The sequence below is a fragment of the Panthera leo genome, chromosome B4 (assembly GCF_018350215.1).
Source record: "Panthera leo isolate Ple1 chromosome B4, P.leo_Ple1_pat1.1, whole genome shotgun sequence".
NCBI classification, from domain to species: Eukaryota; Metazoa; Chordata; class Mammalia; order Carnivora; family Felidae; genus Panthera; species Panthera leo.
In genome coordinates, this window is record NC_056685.1 from 22,799,923 (window position 1) to 22,811,990 (window position 12,068).

General features: G+C 40.1%; 1 pseudogene; it reads left to right on the forward strand.

Moving 5' to 3' along the window:
- Nucleotides 1-9,448: 9,448 nt before the first annotated feature.
- LOC122223776 lies at nt 9,449-9,968 on the forward strand (annotated as a pseudogene).
- Nucleotides 9,969-12,068: the final 2,100 nt, after the last annotated feature.

Consider the following 12,068-nt stretch of genomic DNA (forward strand, 5'->3'; position numbering starts at 1 on the left):
TTTAAGCTTATTTATTTATTTTTGAGAAAGAGAGAACAAGAAAGCCTGCATGCACAAGCAGGAGAGGGGCAGAAGGAGAGGGAGAGAGAGAATCCCAAGCAGGCTCCACACCACCAGCGCAGAGCCCAACGCGGGACTCGATCTCACGAACCTCGGGATCACGACCTGAGCAGAAATCAGGAGTCAGATGCTTAACTAACTGAGCCACCCAGGTGCCCCCAAAGTACTAATATTTTAACTTTTTAAAATTCATGTATTTATTTTGAGAGAGAGCAAGCAGAGTAGGGGAAGAGAGAGAGGGAGAGAGAGAATCCTAAGTAGGCTCTGGGCTGTCAGTGCAGAGCCCAATGCGGGGCTCAAACTCATGAACTGCAAGATCGTGACCTGAGCCAAAACCAAGAGCCAGAGGCTTAACCAACTGAGCCACCAGACACTCCCAAAGTACTAATACTTTGAATTCGCAAGGCTTACAGCAGAATCTGGAAGTGATCTTCTTTTCTTACCCCTGTCTTTAATATAGAGCTGTGCAGGCTATGCTGAACAAGCCCCTGCATGGGTGAGCCCACCTGTTCTCACAGGCAAACCTGGAATCAGGAGTCACAGCTCTGAAGCCTTGCCCTGCCTCTGCCAATTTACGTTGACTTTGGGACTCATGAGCCCAAGACTCCGTTCCTCCCAGTGAAAAATGAGAATTACCATGATTTACTGATGGGATTGTTGTTATGATTACATTAGCATCGTGATCACTGTCATTCATGTTACTCTCATTTTCCTCCCTCCCTTTCCTTTCCCTCTGCTGTGTCTATTCCTTGTACACGCCCAGGCTCTTTGGAGCCATAGCCCTCGCATACTTGCTTAGCCCCAATGCTGAGTCCCAGCACTATGGAAAGATCACCACCACCTTGCAGGTTTGTAGAAAACCAAGTTCACATGTTTCCAAAAAATTAAAAGAGTGGTCTTTCAATTTATCACTACTTGAAGTGGTTTCATTAAATTGCCAAGTGCTTAGATGTCTACGCATATAAACAATTAAGTTCTCTGTGAAATTAATCTAGGATGGGGCAGGTTCCTGACAGGTGGTCAGGATACTTCCACTGAGAGGTGCTCAGACCCGTCTAGATAAGTTCTAATTATTGCTACTGCCCTACCTTGTACATTTTGGGTTTTCTTCTGGAACAACCCTTCTTCCTCATTCACTAATGAATCTTCCTCATCTTCTTCCTCCTTCACTAATGAGCTGCGTGCCCACTGGCAAGTCATGGGTGTATACGTTTGCTGCATTTAATGGCTTTATATGTGAACATATCAGATACAAAACAAAGAAACTAATTCCTCAGCCACCCGACCATCTGAAACCTAGTCTCCTTTCTTGCATTTAGTGGGAATTGTATCAACTGGAAGGTGCCCGAACTCCTAGTGATCGGAACCTTCAGATAAACGGTTTACAGAATACATGCAGATTCACTGTTCTTTCTCCAGAATAAGTTTCAAACACACTCCCGAGGGAGTATGAATGAAACCACCCCCCCCCCCCAGGGATGTCTAGAAAATAGCAAAAGAAACTTGAACGTGTCTTTTATGCAATTTGCATGTATGTCACCCTTGTAATTGGAGAAGAAAAATGAAATATGTGCAAACATAACCAATGATATTGCAATGAGACCGTAAGGGTGACACACAGTAGCTGCAGTTGTAGTGAGCATCGCATAATGCATGGAGACATCGAATCACTGTGTTGTACACCTGAAACTAACGTAACGTTGTGTGTGAACTATATTCAAATAAAAACATTTTTTAAAAAATAAAGTATGTGAAAAGACCTTAACAGTAACGCGGCTAATCAAGGAAAGACCCCATTACATGAAGTGTGTGCAACGTTCTCACTGAATTTGAAAGCAGTGCTGACATTCTCTGGGACCATAACACCCCTTCCTGATCCCATGCCTGCCGCCTCCCCCCAATCCCCTGGCCGGTTTCCTTTCATCCTTTCACCCAGTGTTCTAGGGTTTTTCTAGACACCCAAAACATCTTCCTCTGAGTCACTTTCCAGTGTCAATCGAGCAGCCCGTGCTGCCAGCCCGGTTCCCGAATGCCTTTTCCATTCTGCAATCTCGCTCTGTTAGAACGTGCCACTCTGCATCCGTAGGCATTGAAGTCAATGGAATATGGTACGGGAAGAATGCTCGAGATGAAGTGAAAGCTTTGTAAGATGTCCTTCAGTTAGCCTCCTTCAGTTGCTCGAATATATACCTTTATTTATGGACATCCACACTCTCGTATCAACACTTCCGGAACCAACCATTAATGGTGGGATCTTGGACAATTACCTAACCATCTATCTATGCCTCAGTTTCCCTGTTGGTAAGAGAGGGTGATAAGCAAACTTACATCGTAAGGTTTTTATGAAGGCTAAGTGAGTTTATTTAAGTCAAGCACTTAGAACAATACAGATGCTGTAACTACTGTAGATGTTTGATATTATTACTGTCACGGAGAAGAAAATGTGGCAATGTCTCTGTTTATCATATTATTGGCTATTTGTGGCTTCAAAAAGTTATATAACAATTCAGTTATTTTTTATTTAATTTAGTAAACAGATTTAGTCCCCACTATGAGCAAGACCCACTGCTTTGCTCATCATAACAGACCACAAGATTGTATTTTTTATTATTTTAATGTTTATCTTTGAGAGAGAGAGATCACAGGAGCAGGGGAGGGGCAGAGAGAGAGGATCCAAAGCAGGGTCCATGCTAATAGCAGCGAGCCCTGCATGGGGCTTGAGCTCACCAACTGTGAAATCATGACCTGACCCGAAGCCGGAGGCATAACCCACTAAGCCACCCAGACGCCCCAAGATCACAAGATTTTAGACTCCATGAGTACCAGGTTCAATTTCTGCCTCCACAAATTCAGAGCTTCAGAGCCTTCTTTTTCTGTAGTATGTGCATGTGTGAGCATGTGTGTGTGCTCACACACACTGAGAGAGTGGCAGAGATGGATCCAGCTGGTCCAGACTGTCCTTTCTTCTGTCATTACTCTACATAATGAAACCGTGTGATTTCTTTCAGCACACGCAGCTGGCACCGCCTGGCCTGCTTTTAATGGATGCCATGCCCAGAAATGATGAAAAGCTTTGGCTCTCACAAATGAGAATGTCCCCCCAAATGAGCTGAATACTCACGATGGAGGTAGGGCAGGAAAGCTGACAAATTGTATTTTTTTTTCTCATTCAGTTAAGCCCTAGTATTTCTCATTGCATGATTCTTTGCTTAATTCAATATTTATATCCTTGAATAGAAATTCTACAAGAGACTTTCCAGTAGTCTCACCATGATCCTGACCTTTCTTTATGCCCTTACTTGGACAATGGTGACACCTATATGTATATATGTGTGTAAAAAGTATAGATATATATTTATTTTGACCAAATGGTTTTGGCCTAACACACCCAACACTGAAAGAAATTGGTCATCTTCGGGGTGCCTGGGTGGCTCAGTCAGTTAGGTGTCCAACTCTCGATTTCAGCTCAGGTCATGATCTCACTGTTTGTGGGTTCGAGCTCCACATCAGGCTCTGCACTGACAGCTCAGAGCCTGGAGCCTGCTGCAGATTCTGTATCTTTCTCTCTCTCTCTCTCTCTCTCTCTCTTCCCCTCCCCCACTTACCCTCTCCCTCTCTCTCTCTAAAAATAAATAAGCATTAAAAAAATTTTTTTAAGAAGTTACTCATCTTAAAAATAAAAGGAAATGTAGTAACGCAATGCATAATTTTTAAAGAACATTTTAACAGATTTCCACAGTCTAGGCTTCTGGTGTTTCTGGTTATCAACAAAATCATCATTGGGACACCAAAGGACTGGAAAATAATGGTAGGAAATGTCATTACCTGGTAGATTTTTTAAAAGCCTATCAGCAAGTAAGATGTTGCCCTGTACCATTGTTTCTTCCTTCTGATCCCGATACAGGAAGTGAGGTTTCCCTATGCCCAAGAGGAAGAATTCTGTTTGCTTTCTCCCTAACAACAATCCTTTCCAGGGCTGATGAACAAGGCAAAAAAAAAAAAAAAAATGTAAGCCTAGTCATGCTGAGGCACTCCTGCCCACGAGGTATGAGATGACACCAATTTAGTGTCTTGCAAGGCAAACTTAGCAAGAAGAAAAGGCTTCTAGGTCTTTCAGCAATCTCCTCTTACAGGTGTTGACACGCCCTCACTCATCAAGCAGCCACTGTCCTTCACAATATCCTTTGCTGTTCAAGCTCCCCCAGGGTCCTGCCCCCTAGACCTGCCTTGACAATATTACTGCATGCCCATGGCTTTTTTTTTTGGTCCCTGCACTGCCCCTACTCCCTTACGTGCCCTCTGACTCCTTCCATTGGGGCCTTTCTACCTATTTGGATAATCTAATTCCAGAGGACCTGATAAGACTTTTCCAGTACTGTAGCATGTCGATGAGGGCAGGCAGGATGTCTGGAAACCTATAGAATCTGCCTAGGAATTCTGTATCTTACTCTGGGTTGACCTGCACATAGGCACTGCTGTCTATGGAGGCCCCAAAGTTGGATCATATAGAAGCACTCACTCTCTACTCTCCCAACCCTTGTATTTTGGCTTCTTTATAAGCAGCAAGATGATGCTGCCAAACCTTGGGTAAGTTCATGCTGCCCCTTTAGTTATGAAGACTCACTATTTTAGAGTCCATACACCATGTTTGTTGAGTATGGGGGGTTACAGGCTTAAGATACTATGAACATGCTTTATGATTCCTCTTCTTCATGTTCTATCACAGAACTACAGAATCCACACCCCTCTTTCTGTGAGTGAGCTCTGAAAACGATTCACACACACACCCACAAAAGAAAGATAAAATGAAAAGGAGACCATGATGCACACTTTTTTAAAAGTTTTTCTTTAATGTTTATTTATTTTGAGAGAGAGAGAGAGAGTCGGAGAGAGAGGGAGAAAGAGAATCCCAAGCAAGCTCTGTGCTGTAAGCACAAAGCCTGATGTGGAGCTCGAACTCACAAACCGTGAGATCATGACCTGAGCCGAAACCAAGAGTCAGTTTGACTGAAGCCACCCAGGCACCCCATGATGCAAACTTTTCTAACAAATGCTGTAAGTTCTAGTTTTGGTGTTTTCTTTCTTTCTTTCTTTCTTTCTTTCTTTCTTCCCTTCTTTTTTTTATTTTTTGGCTATAACAGGATTGTAGTATATAATTTTTAAAGGGAAAAATTGATAGAGGCCAATGAATTTGAATAAAAAGATGGCAAGGGCCTTTTGTTTGCAAAATACAAATAAGAACCCTTTCGAAAACTGTGGCTTAAGTGATGTCAGTTGTCACAAAGCCCCTGGAACTGATGGATTTTATCATGCAGAATGACATTTTAGGCCATTATTGAAATTTATCCTTTCTTATCATGAACATTCTTAGATCATTCCCCAAGGAGTTCTAAAATTTTTCTAAGGAACTTTTGCATCATGCTAAAGTAGCATTTGCTAAACTTAATTGCCTCAGGAAAAAAAATCCACTCTTTTATATCGTTTTGCATAGCAACATCCCAAACACAGCAAACATGATGATGCATGGAAAATAGAAAGAGTCTGGTAGAAATACAGCTATGGAGGGACTGGTCATGGGTTCCCAGAAATCACTTGAGGACTATGTTTCTGCTCTCACACGACAGCTGCCAGGGGCCAGTCTCATCCATAGTTCTTATTTCCCGAAGCTCTTCCTCAGCAGTTCTTACAAACAAAGCTTTATGTTATTCTGAAATCAGGTGAAAAGGAAAAAAAAAATCAATGTTTATTGAAGGGGTAAAAAATCTTTCAGGATGATGTGTACTCCCATAAGGATGGGCTGCATATTTTAGAAGTATAGTAAGTATGCGTTGCTCTGAAACAGTTACCATAGGAACAAAACTTTTTCCCTATTAGATGGAAGAGTAGTCACTGTAGTAAATTTCCACACAAATGTCTGAGCTACATCAATTGAGCATCAGTTGGGAGTCAAATCCAACAGATTGTGGATTTACTAGACTGACGTTAGAGGGAAAGGATACGAACTGTAATATAAGGAAAAATTTTTGCACATCCAATGATCAAACCAGGTTTGATAAACAGACCATCAAAATAGGCACCTTAGTGCCCATCGCTTTTATATTCTGCTCTAATTTCCCAGAAGGACATCGCCCCAACTCTCAGCTGGAAGCTGTGCTAACCAATATCAGAGAGGATTCTTACAGCATGGTTCATAAGAATTTATCCTGAAAAAGAGGGCAAATGTAATAGCACCACGTAAGCAGCTTCATAGGGTTCCGTGAGCAATGGGAAGTGTCCAATGGGGTTACAGTTCTGGATGCTTCCAAAATGAGCTGGATTGGAGTGCAGCTCTGAATGCAAAGACATTTTAGGGTTACCTTAACCTTGATCTTTCTATTTCACATAAGACTATGTGGAGAAATATGCATCGTAAGTTGAAAAGGGTTCTTTTCCTATAAAACAAAAATTCTGAGTGATAAGAAAGCATTGTGACAGTATGTTAAGGTTTTTTTTCTTAATGGTATGTAAAATGATATATCTATGATGATAGATTTAATGAGATATGGGCATGGGAGAAGGATGAATAAGGAAAATCTGATCTTGAGAATACGCAGTAGAAAAGCAGAAGTTCAGGGGCACCTGGGTGGCCGTTGGTTAGGCATCTGACTCTTCAGTTCAGCTCAGATCATGATAACCTGATCTCATGGTTTGTGGGATTGGGCCCCACATCAGGCTCTGCACTGGGATTCTCTCTCTCCCTCTCTCTTTAACCCTTCCCCATGCAGTCTGGCTCTCTCTAAATAAATAAATAAATAAATAAACATTAAAAAAAAGCAGAAGTTCAATATGTGAGGTGGGGGTGGAGTGAAAGATCATACAACGTAAAACCCCCAGAAAAATACTAGTTAGAAAATATAATAATTTTAGATTTAGTTTTCTCTTAAACATTTGAATAAACTATCTAGCACACATGAATTCTGATGTGAGCTGTGAAAGAATCTAACAAATTAAAAGTTTTAAAATCTAACATTTTTCAGAAAATTGATCTCAATGTGTGTATTAAAATGATTGTAATAATAAAGTATCAATCTAAAGACTCATTATAACTGAATTGAATTTACATGACATTTAAAGTCTAAAAATAATCCTCAAATACCAGATGATGAATCAATGCCAGGTTATTACTTAAAATACACTTAAACTTATGAGATAATACTAGAAACATAAGAGTAAATGCTGATAGAATAATGCGTCTTTTACAAAGAGCATATTCTGCTTAAAGCCCTTGGCTTACATTTTACTTTTTTAGAATTCTCCATTTTATTTAAAGTTTTAAAAGCATAAGGGTCAGTTTCCATCAATTTCCTGGCTCATACTAAAGTAATTAGAAATTTTGAACACTTAGAATCTTGGCACATTCTTTATTTTACTTTTTATTTTATAAAATATACTTAGAAGAAAGGGAGTCTTTTAGGCTTTACTACCGTATTTTAATTCTCCAAAGGGTGTGTCAAAGTGATAAAAAAAAAAAAAAACAAAAAACTTCAGATGCGTTACAAAAGAACTACAGCAGTTTAATGCTATAGTAAGATGGTGATCCAAATTCTAAGATAATGTTATAATTTCAGGCTTAACTCACCCATCTCACTTGTTTATACTACCCATACCCTAGAAGGCCCTCAGGTTAGTGCTGGACACCGTCTTACTACGTGGGTGGCACTTGCCTGTCATCTCTATAACTCTGAAGAAAAGCCAGGGAATTTGTTTTAAAGTATTTGTCCAGATGAAGCCACATGTGGCCTCCAGGGTGCTCTGGGCCTGACGCCTAAGCCTGCTGGCTATGCAGAGCCACAGAGCTCATCCAGAAGAAAATTTGATGTCTCCTCAAAGCCAGGAAAGATAAAAGAAACCTGCATTAGTCCAAACCAGCACAGTTCATGTGTGGGAATTGCACAAGATTAGGGTTTGTCCTCTGTATTGGCCTCACAAAAGCCAGGGAATAGAAAGGAGACAGCTGCTAAGTGCCTCTGTTTTGTTGGTTTCCTTGCTTATGAGAAGCTTTGGACAATTACCTTTGTCTTGATTAACTCTATTGGTGAACAGGGGTCCTTGAGCATGTGATAGCAAACTCTGGTGCTTATGGGCACTTAGGTGATACAGCCACATCATTGGAACAGAATTCTATGAAAGATAAGACTTGACAGGCTTTCTGTACCTTACAAAGGTCTGATTCCTCTTAATAGGGATTGAACTTTATGATATACAGATGATAGGCAAGATTCTTGGGCAGACTGGAAAGCTGTTGACCTTGTTATTCCATGGCTAAAGTATTTGGTAAAATTGTCACTTGATCTGTCATAGAGAAGAAATCATCTGCTTATCTACCCCCTCGAAGGGAACTGTTTGGATAAACTGAGAATATTACAGTGGGTTGACTGCTCTTTGTTGCTTTTAGCAAGATATAATGGGAGAAAAGAGCTCCGGCAAGGGCCATGCAGTTTGCACAGAGAGATGGAAGTGAACAGAGTTGTGTTAAGGAGAGATTCTTCGAATGCAGCTTGCAATTTAAAATCCAAATGTGTAGCCTTCTAGTGTTTAAAAAAAAACCCAGTAAAGAAAGAGAAAAACACAAAACAAAGGGAGCAGTAGACCCATCACAGCCTCTACCACTGGGAAGATGAAAGATCTCAGATGTTTGCAGCGAATACAGATTAGAAAATTCAACCCTTATCCATGGGCCCTCTTCCATCCAGAATGTACATATAGGCATAGTAAAGGTCAGTAGAACCATAGCTTTCCTGATGGAATCCACAATGTTGTTGGTGTGTGGGCTGATAAAGAATGACAAGACAACAAAAAAGTTATTCCTGGAGCACCTGGGTGGCTCAGTCCATTAAGCATCGACTCTTGATCTCGGCTCAGGTGATTTAATGCTTACTGAGTTCAAGCCCCAGGTCGGGCTCTGTGCTGATAGCATGGAGCCTGCTTGGGATTCACTGTGCCCGCCCCCCCCTTCTCTAAAATGAATAAATAAACATTAAACAAACAAACAAACAGGAACCTAAAGAGTGGGAAGGGCCTAGGGTGGTGTGCCCCTCGAAGGGGAAGGAGGCTCCAGGAGGCCCAAGCTCCCGCAGAGCCAAGACCAGCGTCACAGGAAGTGGGGTGTCTCCGCCCCCTTAATGTCTGAAGCCAGAAGCAAGGGTAGCTGGGGCGCCAGTGGGCGGAGAAAGCGACTGTAAGGAGAGCGCGTCTCCACGGAGGAAGAAAAACAATTGTTTTATGGATACCTCAGCTCTGTTAAGTGTTTAACCGGTTGCTTTAGGAGATACATCCAGCCCCCAAACTTGACTGCTTCATGTAATTTGTCCATTTCATCGCGGTCTAGTTCTAGGGAAAAGCACTTGGATTTCGCTCCTTCATTTCCAACATGGAAGAAACTTACATCGATTCCCTGGACCCTGAAAAGCTATTACAATGTCCCTATGACAAAAACCGCCAGATCAGGGCCTGCAGGTTTCCTTATCATCTCATCAAGTGCAGAAAGAAATAACCTGATGTCGCAAACAAATTGGCCACTTCTCCCTTCAATGCTTGTTGCTCAGGCTGAAATTGGCCACCATATCTCAAACTGTGATGATAAAAGTTGTATTGAACAGGAGGATGTTGTCAACCAAACCAGAAACCTTGGACAAGAGACTCTGGCTGAGAACACATGGCAGTGCCCTCCTTACCATGAGGAGTAGGATAACAATCTGTGGGAACAGACCAGCACCCCATTTTTCGTGGGCACAGCCAACTACTGTGGCAACAACAGCCCTGCAAGCAACATAGTTAGGGAGTGTAACAGTAACCTGGTTTCAGGCATGCATGTTCCCAAATCTCTGCCATATGTTCTGCCATGTAAAATCAACGGAAATGCACAATAACTGATATCTATCTCATCAAATGCCAGACCCTAGAAGGCTCTTGCTTCCTACTGCTACCAGTGGGTTCTTCATTTTTTTTTTCCCTCCTAATCTCATTGTAGAAAGATTAACTGTCTGTGACTTTAAAAAACAAAAACAAAAACAAAAACCTCTCTTGGCAAGAGTCTTCTGATCCCCACAAACTAACAGAAGAAAAGTGCACATCTGTCAAATTGTCATAATTCTCCTATAGATACATATATGATTGTTTTTATATTATAGATGCATATCTGCATAGAATATTATTTGGAAACTTACACAAGACACTGGTCACAATGGTTTCTTCTGGGGGATTCAGTGGGGGATTCAGTGACTGTGAGAAATAGGTATGTGGGAGACTTACTTTCCCCAACTTCCATTTGGGTAAATCATTGGTCCTTGTATATACATCACTTATTCACACACACACACACACACACACACACACACACACAGCAAAGTAGAAAATAGTTCGTAATAAAATTACAAGTGCACATACCTTTTGACCTCCTTATTTCTCTCCTGGGAATGATTCCCTACAAATATAGCCAAATGTGTGAAATGATATATGTTCAAAGTCATTCACTGCAGCGCTGCTTTTAATAGCAAATATTGAAAACAACTTAAGTGAAATATTAAATGTCTGTCAATAGAGCCCTGATAAAACAAATTATACAGACCCATACAATTTAATACCACACATCCACAAAAAAGAAATGAAAAACATTATGTATTGATAAAAAATGAGCTCTACAATATTACTAACTGAAGAGGGTAAGTATTTCATCCTCTCCTTTGAGGTAACAAAATGAAAGAAATAGGAATATATATATATATATATATATATTTATACATATAAATATATATATATATTTATACATATATACACATATGTATAACATATGAAAGAAAACAAAATGAAAGGTAACAAAATGAAAGAAATAGGAATATATATATATATATATTTATACATATAAATATATATATATATTTATACATATATACACATATGTCTATATGTATGTACAGTTATGTCTTATGTATACATATACATACATATATTCACTTCTCTTTATAAAATATTTCTGAAAGGTACATAAAAATTGATAACATTGGCTGTTTCAGGAAAAGAGAATTTGGTGGCAGAGGTTCATGGGTGGGATAGATAGTTTTTACTCCAAAAGAATTCCATAGAGGGGCGCCTGGGTGTGTCAGTCAGTTGGGTGTCCGACTTTGGCTCAGGTCATGAGCTCATGGTTCGTGAGTTCAAACCCCACATCGGGCCCTGTGCTGACACCTCAGAGCCTGGATCCTGCTTCAGATTCTGTGTCTCTTTCTCTCTCTGCCCCTCACCCACTCACACTCTTTCTCTGTCTTTCAAAAATAAATAAACATTGGAAAAATTAAAAAAAAGAATTCCATAGATAGTAACATTTCCATATCAATAACAACATTTAGGTAAGTGTATATGCTTGCTTCATAGACTACATTTGAGTGCCTAAATTTAAGGCATTTAAAAAGTCTATGTGTGTGTGTGTGTTTGCATATGTGTGGATATATATCATATATATATATGAAATATATGTATCATATATATATCACCCATCCATCCTCATTTCTTTATATAGGCAGCATCCTGTGGAATAATAAGTCTGATTCTAAAGGCCATATCTGCATATGCAACTTAAAAAAATTAATATGCTCATGGCTTTTTTACACCAATCTTGTTAAAAGTATGCTCAGTTTCTAGGGATAATTAGCATTAACTTAGTCTGTTGCTAATTTCAGTTATTTCTCACCAAGTACATTATGAAGAAAAAATGCTGCCACCTTTGATGTCACTCACCAATGAATGAATCAATCAATCTTTTATCATGAAGACAAAATTCCTCTTTTTAAAATTTTTTTGCCACATTGTTCTAAGAGCACAGAGTCGGTGATACAGTCAAAGAGAATGTTCTTTTCTAATGGGAACCACTCTTTCTAGTTAATAGGACCTACTCCATTTCTTTTAAAAATTTTCTCCTTCTGTCCCTGTTCCCCTCCCTCCTTCTTTTTGTTCTCCCCTCCTTTCCTTCTTTC